The sequence below is a fragment of the Hyla sarda genome, chromosome 13 (assembly GCF_029499605.1).
Source record: "Hyla sarda isolate aHylSar1 chromosome 13, aHylSar1.hap1, whole genome shotgun sequence".
NCBI lineage: Eukaryota > Metazoa > Chordata > Amphibia > Anura > Hylidae > Hyla > Hyla sarda.
Genome location: NC_079201.1, coordinates 44,747,207 through 44,759,450, shown reverse-complemented (window position 1 = coordinate 44,759,450; position 12,244 = coordinate 44,747,207). Strand labels below are relative to the sequence as shown.

At 44.4% G+C, this 12,244-nt stretch overlaps 1 protein-coding gene across 3 annotated transcripts in view; it reads right to left on the bottom strand.

Moving 5' to 3' along the window:
- LOC130297283 (lysosomal alpha-glucosidase-like) overlaps window positions 1-12,244 on the bottom strand; it is a 260,565-nt gene that overhangs the window by 111,297 nt on the left and 137,024 nt on the right. The window lies entirely within an intron of this gene.

The window sequence follows — 12,244 nt, the reverse complement described above, 5'->3', positions numbered from 1 at the left end:
GACCGGCTTTACAAAGTGAGGCCAGTCATCGATCACTTTGGGGCCAAATTTTTGGAGGATTATGTACCTCTCAGGGAGCTCTCAGTAGATGAGTCTCCATCAGTTTTAAGGGGAGACTCATATTCCGCCAGTATGTTCCCTCGAAGCGGGCGCGGTATGGCATGAAGCTCTACAAACTTTGTGAGAGTACCTCCGGGTACACTTACAAGTTTAGAGTATATGAGGGACGTGATTCCCGTATTGAACCCCCAGATTGTTCCCCCACTCTGGGTGTTAGCGGTAAAATCATTTGGGACCTTGTGCACCCATTGCTGGATAAGGGTTACCACGTGTACGTGGACAACTTTTATACCAGCATCCCTCTGTCCACATCCCTTGCCGCCAGATCCAGAGAGGCCTCCCTCTAAATTTTATCCAGACACCTATGCCCAAGGGTGAGTCCGGTGCCCTTACCCATGAAAACCTGTTGCTGGCCAGGTATAAGGATAAGAGGGATGTCCTTATGCTGACCACAATTCATGGTAACGGCAGCTCACCTGTCCCTGTGCGCGGTACCACAACACCGGTCCTCAAGCCCAATTGCATTCTGGAATACAATCGGTATATGGGGGAGTTGATCTTTCAGATCAAGGCCTCAAGCCATACATGGCCATGTGGAAAACACGGATATGGTACAAAAAAGTTGCGGTCTACATGGTACTGGTTGCCATGTACAACTCTTTTGTACTGCCACGCTGGCAACACAGGGACATATCTTCAGTTCCAAGAAAAAGTCCTAAAGGTCCTGATCTTTGGCGACCAGGAGAGAGCAGGCCGGAATTCCCAAGAAACTGAAGTAATAGGTGCCAGGATTGTCCCAGGCCAACACTTTCCAGGTGAAGTCCCCCACACTGGAAAGAAGGGACGATCCCAGAAAAAATGCAGAGTGTGTAACAGGAGAGGGATATGGAAGGATACCACCACTTAATGTGACACTTGCCCCGATCATCCGGGCCTCTGCATTAAAAACTGCTTCAGGGAGTATCACACTTCCATGCAGTACTAAGTTTTCCCTTTTCATTTTAATTTTCCATAATTTGACCCCAATGTACCAAGTCCAGAGTACATTCCAAATTTTAACACCATAAAACTACTAAATTGCCCAAAAAACTCTCATCTTAAAAAAAATAAAAAAAATAAATAAATTATAAGACCTCTGGGGGTAATTTTTTCTCTGGATCATAGGTCACTGAGTCACCATCATCGGGGACTTTTTTGTTGCCTCAAATGCGCAGCGCTCTCTCTCCACCTGAGCATTTGAGGTAACAGGTTAGGGACAGCCACACAAATCACATTCCCAGAATTATGATTCAGAGCATAGGGTTTGGGGTGGGCATATTTTTTCGTTTTGGCTATGCTCTGGGTCATCATTCTGGGAACATAACCTGTTTTATAATTTTATGTCGTACTGTACCCTATTTTAGTTATTTAGTGTACCCCAGTGATTTACCCCATGTAAGGCCCCTTGAGTGGGGGTCCCACTGTTCTGGCTCCATAGACAGCAATGCAGAAGCTCTAGGCCCCTGAACGCACTCCTGCTCCTGAGACCGGTGTGCACGCTGTTTACGCCCAGATATGAGGTATGTTGTTACTCCAAAGAAATGTATTTACAAATTTACAATGACATTTTCTCCTAATACCACTTGTGAAAATGAAAAATTAGGGGTAACCCCAGCATTTTAGTGTAAAAAAATAAAATCTCTCATTTTCACATCCTACTTAATGAACATTTATCAAACAGCTGTGGGGTGTTAAGACTCACTGTACCCCTTGTTATGTTCCCTGAGGGGTGTAGTCTCCAAAATAGTATGCCATGTGTTTTTTTTTTGCTGTCCTGGCACCATAGGGGCTTCCTAAATGCAACACGTCCCCCCATTTCAGCCAAATTTGCATTGTAGTGCGCCCGCAGTGCACTCGACGCCCACACATGGGGTATTTCCATACTCAGAAGAGATGGGGTTAATAATTTTGGGGGGCATTTTCTCCTATAACCCCTTGTAAAAATGTAAAATTTGGGGGAAAACCAGCATTTTAGTAAAAAAAAGATAAATTAATTTACACATCCAACTTTAACCCCTTAAGGACTGAGCCCTTTTTCACCTTAAGGACTCGGCCATTTTTTGCAAATCTGACCACTGTCACTTTAAACATTAATAACTCTGGAATGCTTTTAGTTATCATTCTGATTCCGAGATTGTTTTTTCGTGACATATTCTACTTTAACTTAGTGGTAAAAAATTTTGGTAACTTGCATCCTTTCTTGGTGAAAAATCCCAAAATTTGATGAAAAATTTGAAAATTTAGCATTTTTCTAACTTTCAAGCTCTCTGCTTGTAAGGAAAATGGATATTCCAAATATTTTTTTTTTTATTCACATATACAATATGTCTTCTTTATGTTTGCATCATAAAATTGATGAATTTTTACTTTTGGAAGACACCAGAGGGCTTCAAAGTTCAGCAGCAATTTTCCACAAAATTTTGAAACTCGCTTTTTTTCAGGGACCAGTTCAGGTTTGAAGTGGATTTGAAGGGTCTTCATATTAGAAATACCCCATAAATGACCCCATTATAAAAACTGCACCCCCCAAAGTATTCAAAATGACATTCAGTAAGCGTTTTAACCCTTTAGGGGTTTCACAAGAATAGCAGCAGAGTGAAGGAGAAAATTCAAAATCTTCATTTTTTACACTCGCATGTTCTTGTAGACCCAATTTTTGCAAGGGGTAAAAAGGAGAAAATTTTTACTTGTATTTGAAACCCAATTTCTCTCGAGTAAGCACATACCTCATATGTCTATGTTAATTGTTCGGCGGGTGCAGTAGAGGGCTCAGAAGGGAAGGAGCGTCAAATGGTTTTTGGGGGGCATGTCACCTTTAGGAAGCCCCTATGGTGCCAGAACAGCAAAAAACCCCACATGGCATACCATTTTGGAAACTAGACCCCTCGGGGAACGTAACAAGGGGTAATGTGAACCTTAATACTCCACAGGTGATTCACGACTTTTGCATATGTAAAAAAAAAAAAAAAATTTACCTAAAATGCTTGGTTTCCCAAAAAATTTACATTTATACAAAGGGTTAAAGCAGAAAATACCCCCCAAAATTTGAAGCCCAATTTCTCCCGATTCAGAAAACACCCCATATGGGGGTGAAAAGTGCTCTGCTGGCGCACTACAGGTCTCGGAAGAGAAGGAGTCACATTTGGCTTTTTGAAAGCAAATTTTGCTCTGGGGGCATGCCGCATTTAGGAAGCCCCTATGGTGCCAGAACAGCAAAAAAAGACCACATGGCATACCATTTTGGAAACTAGAGCCCTCTAGGAGTGTAACAAGGGGTTAAGTGAACCTTAATACCCCACAGGCGTTTCACGACTATTGCATATGTAAAAAAAAAAAAAAATAAAAAAAAAAAAAAATGCTTCTTTTCTCAAAAATTTTACATTTTTAAAAAGGGTAAAAGCAGAAAATACCCCCCAAAATTTGTAACACTATTTCTCCCGAGTAGGGCGATACCCCATATGTGACCCTTAACTGTTGCCTTGAAATACGACAGGGCTCCAAAGTGAGTGCGCCATGCGCATTTGAGGCCTAAATTAGGGATTGCATAGGGGTGGACATAGGGGAATTCTACGCCAGTGATTCCCAAACAGGGTGCCTCCAGCTGTTGTAAAACTCCCAGCATGCCTGGACAGTCAACGGCTGTCCGACAATACTGGGAGTTGTTGTTTTGCAACAGCTGGAGGCTCAGTTTTGGAAACCGTGGCGTACCAGACGTTTTTCATTTTTATTGGGGAGGGGAGGGGGGCTGTGTAGGGGTATGTGTATATGTAGTGTTTTTTACTTTTTATTTTATTTTGTGTTAGTGTAGTGTAGTGTTTTTAGGGTACAGTCACACGGGCGGGGGTTCACAGTAGTTTCTTGCTGGCAGTTTGAGCTGTTGCAGAAAATTTGCTGCAGCTCAAACTTGCAGCCCGATACTTACTGTAAGCCTCCGCCCATGTGAGTGTACCCTGTACATTCACATTGGGGGGGGGCATCCAGCTGTTGCAAAACTACAACTCCCAGCATGCGCTGAGAGACTGTACAAGTTGAGAGTTTTAGTTTTGCAACAGCTGTAGGCACACTGGTTATGTATCACTGAGTTTGTGACCTTACTCAGTGTTTCAAAACCAGTGTGCCTCCAGCTGTTGCAAAATTACAACTCCCAGCATGTACGGTGCATGGTGTAAGGTGACTGCTGGGAGTTGTAGCTTGCAACAGCTGGAGGCACACCGGTCGTGAAACACTGAGTTAGGTAAAAAAAAAATATATGGGTTTCACAACCAGTGTGCCTTCAGCTGTTGCAAAACTACAACTCTCGGCAGTCACCGACAGCCAACGGGCATGCTGGGAGTTGTAGTTATGCAACCAGCAGATGCACCACTACAACTCCCAGCATGCACTTTAGCTGTTTGTGCAAGCTGGGAGTTGTAGTTATACAACAGCTGAAGGTACACTTTTCCATAGAAAAAATGTGCCTCCAGCTGTTGCAAAATCATAAGTCCCAGCATGCCCATAAGGGAATGCTGGGAGTTGTGGTGATCTGCCTCCTGCTGTTGCATAACTACAGCTCCCAGCATGCCCTTTTTGCATGCTGGGAGCTGTTGCTAAGCAACAGCAGGAGGCTGTAACTCACCTCCTGCTGCTGCTCCATCGCAGGACTGTCCCTCGCCACCGCCGCCGCTCCTGGGGCCCCGATCCCAACATGGACGCCGGGGATTGGGCCAGCACCCGGGGTAGTCTTCCCGCACCCGCTCACGTCCTCCGGAAGAGGGGCGGAGCGGGTGCGGGAGTGACACCCGCAGCAGGCGCCCTGATTGGTCGGCCGGTAATCTGGCCGACGAATCAGGGCGATCGTGAGGTGGCACCAGTGCCACCTCACCCCTGTAGCCTCTGGCTGTTCGGGGCCGTCAGAGACGGCCCCGATCAGCCAGTAAATACCGGGTCACTGAATTGTCCAGCGATCTGCGGCCATCGCCGACATGGGGGGGCATAATGACCCCCCTGGGCGATATGCCGGGATGCCTGCTGAATGATTTCAGCAGGCATCCGGCTCCGGTCCCCAACCGGCTAGCGGTGGGGACCGGAATTCCCACGGGCGTATGGATACGCCCTGCGTCCTTAAGGACTCAGAATGCAGGGCGTATTCATACGCCCTGCGTCCTTAAGAGGTTAATGAAAAGTCGTCAAACACCTGTGAGGTGTTAAGGCTCATTGTACCCCTTGTTACGTTCATTGAGGGGTATAGTTTCCAAAATAGTATGCAATGTGTTTTTTTTTTTTTTGCTGTCCTGGCACCATAGGGGCTTCCTAAATAGGACATGCCCCCCAAAAACCATTTCAGAAAAACTCACTCCAAAATCCCCTTGTTGCTCCTTCCCTTCTAGTGCACCCACAGAGCACCTGACATACACATATGAGATATTTCCTTACTCGAGAGAAATTGGGTTACAAATTTTAGGAATATTTCTCTCCTTTTACCCCATGTAAAAATTCAAAAACTGGGTCTACAAGAACATGAGAGTGTAAAAAAAAATGAAAATTTTGAATTCTCCTTCACTTTGCTGCTATTCCATGTGAAACTCCTAAAGGGTTAACACATTTACTGAATGTAATTTTGAATACTTTGGGGGAGGGGGGGTGCAGTTTTTATAATGGGGTAATTTGTGGGGTATTTCTAATATGAAGGCCCTTCAAATCCACTTCAAAACTGAACTGGTCCCTGAAAAATTCCGCTTCTGAAAATTTTGTGAAAAATTGGAAATTTGCTTATATACTTATATAGCCCTCTGATGTCTCCCAAAAGTAAAAACATGTCAACTTTATTATGGAAACATATGTGAATCAATATATAATTTATTTGGAATGTCAATTTCCTTACAAGCAGAGAGCTTCAAAGTTAGAAAAATGCTACATTTTCAATTTTTTGGGTTAAAGAAAATGCTGAAAAGAAATGTTCCCCTGATCTCTCTGCTCTTACAGCTGCCAGAGCGAGCACAGAGATCAGGAAAATCTGGGGAAAAGCTGAGTACATGAGAGCGGAGCACAGAGATTGGGAAAAGCTGAGTACATGAGAGCGGAAGGGTTGCAGAGAACTGTGTCCAGGCAGCTGCCAGAGAGCAAGCACAGAGAGCAGGAAAAGCTGGGAAAAAGCTGAGTACATGAGAGCGGAAGGGGTTTCAGAGAACTGCTCTGACAGCTGCCAGAGAGCGAGCACAGAGATCGGGAAAAGCTGAGTACATGAGAGGGGAGCAGCCAGAGCAAGCACAGACATTGGAAAAAGCTATGGAAAAGGGAAAAGCTGGGAAAAGGCTGAGTACATGAGACTGGAGGGGTTGCAGATAACTGAGTCCAGGCAGCAAGGCAGAAACATACTGTAGTGAGGAGAGCGAGACTGCACACCCTCCCAACAACCAATAGTATGGGGTGGGTGTGTGCCCTCAGCCAATCAATCCCAGTGCCTGTGCTGACTCAGCATTTCTATCAGCTGTTCGGGACACAGTTCTCTTCAAGAAACTTCACATCACCGGAGGCTGAACCGAGATCGCGGGGGTCCCCAGTGGTGGGTCACCTGCAATCATACATCTTATCCATCCTCTAGTTTCTTTATGGCCTTTGTAACCTTAACATTTGAGGGGTCTGCAGTAGTCACCATTTGATCTTTAAAAACCTGGGCATGTTGCAGTATGGCATTTATTATTGATCTTGACTGATCTTTAAACTCATTTGAAATGGCCATGTCTATTAGCCTGAATTCTCCCCAATTTCCACTCAAGTGTCCTACCATGTACAATCCCAGAATATATTCCCCCTGATCTTGTAGGCCGGGGTTTTCTATCTTGATCGTAAGAGGCATACTAGAACCAGTTTTCCCATTGTCCTTACAGGAGCCCGATTTAGTGTCATTCTCTATAGTAGAGACTTGTCGGTATTGTCTTTTCTTCTATTGGCACTCTGTGATCTATTGTCCCAGTCAGTCCCTGTGTTCCATCCTACTGCTCCCCAATAGTCACATTAGTTCCCCCAGTAGTCATCTGTCACACATATGTATGGGGATGAAAATTCAATATATAAGACATTGTTTTGGCAACTCAGGACAATTCACTATATCACAGTAGTCAAATTCAAAAGGTAGCCATTTGGGCACTGGAAGAGTTATACCAAAACGTGGGAAAACTCTTGGGTCATTGTCAAGTCGGTCCAGTAGGATTGGGTTGCTGGGTTTGCACTCCACTTATACGAAAAAGGATATGTATCAGGAGCATGGTGTAGGAACCCTCTTTGCAGTGTGAGACGTGTATCCATGTGGATTTTCCTTCCAGTTTCACCGAAGTTGTCAGTAGAACCTGATAAGGGCCTTCAAATCTAAGTTCCAGCAGCCCCCTCACGTGTCTTTTCACAAGGACAAACTTTCTGGGCTGCAGATTGTGACTTCCTGGTTCAGCGTCTGTGTAATGAACTGAGAGTACCATGTTGCAGTTTACTTTTCCATTCCAGACCCAGTGTGATAAACATTACCAAACTATCATTTCCTGCACTAAGCTGCTTAGGGTAGTAACATCCTAGCTTAGGGACCCCCCCCCCCCCCCCCAAAGAGTGTCTCATATGGGGTTAGGCCTGTTTGTTGTCAGGGTGTGTTTCTAATATAATACATGGCTATGGGGCAGCACTTCTGGCCATAGAAGGGACAGTTCTCTACTGGCTTTTAGGATTTTGTTCTCTAGGGTGCCAGTCTTTCAACTTTTCCACTGCTCTGGGGATGATATGGGATATGGAGTCCGAGGTCTGCTCCCACCATTTTCCAAAGTTCTCTTGTAATATCTGCAATGGAAGTCGGTCCTTGGTCGCTTTCAATTACTTCAGGGACTCCAAATCTGCATACCAGCTCTGTTAGTAGTTTCTTTACAGTAGTCTTTGCTGTAATATTAGTGACCGGGTAAGTTTCTGGCCATCATGAGAACATGTCCACTGCTACTAGCACGTACTCAACTTTCCACTTTTGGGCAATTGCATGCGGTCAATCTGGATCCTCTGAAATGGATAGCAAGGTTTGGCCAAATGTTTCTTTGGAGTAACGTCTGTTCTTCCAGGGTTACAGGTGTTGCAAATGTCACATCCCTTGACATTGTTCAACTGGTGTCGTTATTCCTGGTGCAAGGTAGATTTTATTCATAGAAGTGATCATTTGGTTTTGGTTGAGTTCAGCTTCTTTTTTCTCCCAAATACTCTTTTCCTTGTCCAAGGCTTGAGTCTGGAACGGTTTCAGTGTCTTGAGTCCAGGGTTTTCATTTTCCTCCTGTGATTCTTCCGATTCCTTCTTCAGTTTTCTTGCCCCTACGTATACCCCTGCTTCCTCTCCAGCCAGATGCAGTATTGCAGCTTCTTAAGCTGCTTGGTCTGCCAAGAAATTACCTTTGGCTTCCTCAGAGTCCAATCTTACGTGCATTTTGACTTTGACAATTGCCACTTCTTTAGGCAATTTTAAGGCTTCAATCATGGTCTTGACAACTTCAAAGTTCTTTATAGGGGTTCCATTTGCAGTCATGTACCCCCTTAGGGCCCATTTCAATCCGAACTCCAGAGCCACTCCATGCCCATAGGCGGAGTCTGTGTAGACGTTGGCGGTTTGTCCTTCCGAGATGCAGCAGGCTTCAGCTAAGGTAATGAGTTCTGCTTCTTGTGCTGAAACACGGGAAGGGAGAAGTCTTGCCCACAGAACTTCGAATGGGCTTACTACTGAGTATCCTGAGAGTATCCTGAGTGGAAGTTGTCCCTTTCATCAGCATATCTGGACCAGCCTGTGTAGAGAGTAAAGGTTGCATTGTCCAATGGTGTTTCTTGGACCATTAGTAAATGTTATGTCTCCATTTCCATAACCTCTAAACAATTGTGCTCAGGGTCACCGAGGTCTTCATCATTTTGTTCAGTTTCTTTTTCTTCATCATCCCCACCCTCGAGAGAGAGGAAGCCGGGTAGCTGGATTCAGGATTGTGCATCTTTGAAGAGTGACATTATCCGGAAATAAAAGAGCATTGAAGCCTCACTTGTCTTTGTAGAGAAAGTGGATTTCTTTGGCATTGGAGTTAAAATAGCTCTCAGATCATGTGGAGCGAGAATAATGATAGAATGTCCAAGAATGATGTTCGAGGTCTTGTCCAAAAGGTCATTAGCTGCTATCACAGCTTGATGGCAGGTGGGTGCAGTTCGTGCAACAGGATCTAGTCTGCATGAGTAGTATCCCAAAGGTCTCAATTTGTCTCCATGTTTTTGTGCAAGGACTCCAGAGGCATGGCCCTTTGTTTCAGAGACACACAGATAAAATGGTAGTTCACAGTTCGAGATGCCAAGTGCTGGAGCGGACATGAGAAGGTCTTTTAGGCGGCTCAAACACTGTATAGCTTCCCATGAAAGTGGTTGCTTCTGTGCTATAGTTGGAATGATATCATACACAGAGGTTGCATCAGTACCGAGGCATCTGGAATCCATTGTCGGCAGTATGTGATCATACCAAGAAAAGCCTGTAGTTGCTTGACAGTTGTAGGTATAGGAATTTCTTGTATGGCTTGCTTCCTGTATTCCGTCAGGTGTTTAACACCTTGAGAGATACAATGTCCTACGAGGACTACTTTTTGTTGTGTCCATTGAACTTTTTCAAGGGACACCTTGCAGTTGATTGAAGCAAGGAAAGATAGTAGATCAACTGAAGTGGTGGCACACATCTTGCAATGTGGCACAGAGTAGAAGGTCATCCAAGTATTTAAGTAAAGTCACATTATGATGGGCTCCAACCCATGGATTCAGACAGGTGGATAAGGCTTGAGAAGAGAGAGGTCAGTGTCGGCACAGGTTTGCCATTGTCCTATAGAGGACGATTGTAGGAGGAGTGAGGATTATTCTCAGATCCAGATTCTTGATCATTTCTATGAGACAATATTAGCTAGATTCTGTTGAGTCATTCTGTTGTCGGGTCTCCATTGTTGATTCATCCTGAAGTGGTTTGGGTGTCCAGAGAGGGGTCCAGATTGTTGTTGGTCCATATTATAATGGTTTTGTGACATAATTGGCCTTGCAGTGGCTGAATCCATTCGGTAGTTGGAGGGAGGAAGTCTGGTTCTGCAGTTTCGCTTGACATGTCTGAGTTTACCACATCTGTAACAGATGATGGTTGTGCCGGGTGGTCTTCGAAGGGCATAATTCGGAACACTGTACTGAGCAGGAACGATTCGGAACTGAGGGACATAATTCTGAACCGGGTATTGTGCTGTAGTATTAAGCATCAACGGTGCATTTTGACAGATTGACACATCAGAGCTCTTCTTAGTAGGTGCCACTCCAGTTTGGTTTTCAATAGCTTTGACAATGAGTAAGAGCTGCTTCGGTTCAAGTTCCACATATTCAGGCCTAGTGTCCATAAGCCTTTTCTTGGTAGCATCATGGAGGCCAGTAACAAAGGAGCTAATGAAGAAAGTCTTATGGAATTTGCTTCCTAGGTCATAACCTTGATCCTGGAACAGATTAAGTAGTCTGGAGAAAAACTTTTCAGCCAATTCCGTAGGTTCCTGAGAGGCATCAGAGAAATTGGTCGAGCTTGAAGCTAGTCTGTCTCTGGCCCAGGCTTGTAGTTGTCGACAGAATTCCATTCCAGAGGAGTATGTCTCCTCGTCCACAATAGCAGAGCTATCAAGACTGGTGGAAATGATAGGCCAGAAGGAGTCTCCAGTTCTGATAGAGACTAGATTATATAAATCCTTCCATACTGATGAATAGGCTTGTTGGATTTGCTTGATTCTTCTATATAAATGCATTGGCTGTTTCTCTGGGTCAGGGAGATGGGTTACAGGATTATTTACTTGCACGGGGGTAAACAGAACATATTTATAAAGAGTCTCTGAAAGAGGGTTTTTCAGACCCATTATTTCCACCACTATATGTAAGTGGTATTGGCATAGTTTGCGGTGGACTGGATTCACCAAAACCATGCAGGAGATTTCTGGAATTATCAGGCTGTATGGGCAAGAGTTTAGATGGAGTGGATCTGGGTAAGCCATGTTGCAGGTATCCGACTCATCATGTGGCATTGGGTGTTTACCCAAGAGGTTAGGTTTCTTGAGCAAGTTGACAGCATCCACCAGAGCTTGGACTGTTTCGTATGTTTTAGAGATAAGCCTAATTTCTTGCAATGTTGGTACTGGCTTGTGATTCTTAATACTGGACACTATTGCATTGGCACAGATGTCAGGAAGAAATCAGACCTTTCTTTCCAGCAAAATAAAGAATGCGGTGTATTGCGAACTGAAGCTGCCTTATGCAGGCATCATATTGGGCAGAGGAATATCTGGGACCAACAACATGTATTCTCATGTTGCAAGGCAGTGTTCCAGAGCCTGTAATGGCCGGTTGGGAGGTTGAAATGGGCCCTTGTTGTAGTACCAACAGATCAGAGTCATGCTGTATACTAGGCCCCCCTGCATGCACTAGGTCAGCAGCACGGCCATCATTATGTTGAAGATATGAATTTGCAGGGTTAACTATAGCTTGCACTCGCTGGGTTTCCATGGAATCCATGCCATTCCGGAATAAGGTGTTCTTCCAGATTTTTGTTTCAAGGGCCAGTTGAAAATTTTCAGACACCATACTTGGTCTAATGATTTGGTATATGTTACTGTTTGAGGTATTGGGAGGCTCATGAAATTGCACCAAAGTAGGTGTGATTGTATATTATTAGAGGGGCAAAGGTTTAAAAGTAATATGAGGAAGTATTACTTTACTGAGAGAGTAGTGGATGAATGGAATAGCCTTACTTCAGAAGTGGTCTCTGCAAATACAGTAAAGGAGTTTAAACATGCATGGGATAAGCATAAGGCTATACTCAATATAGGATAGGGCCAGGGACTATTGATAGGATTCAGATTATTGGGCAGACTAGATGGGCCAAATGGTTCTTATCTGCCGACACATTCTATGTTTCTATGTATTAACAGGTTAAAGTGGTATATTTCCTGGGGACTGATCATGATTATGATGATCAGTGATAGGAGACTGAGGAGGATGATCATTGGTAGGAGACAGAAACTGCATGGGGTTCATCTTGGGCTGAAGGACTGTCTTCACTAGGCAGAGAGGTATGACTTCTTGGCGAGGCCCAGCAATTTATTAGCAGAATCAA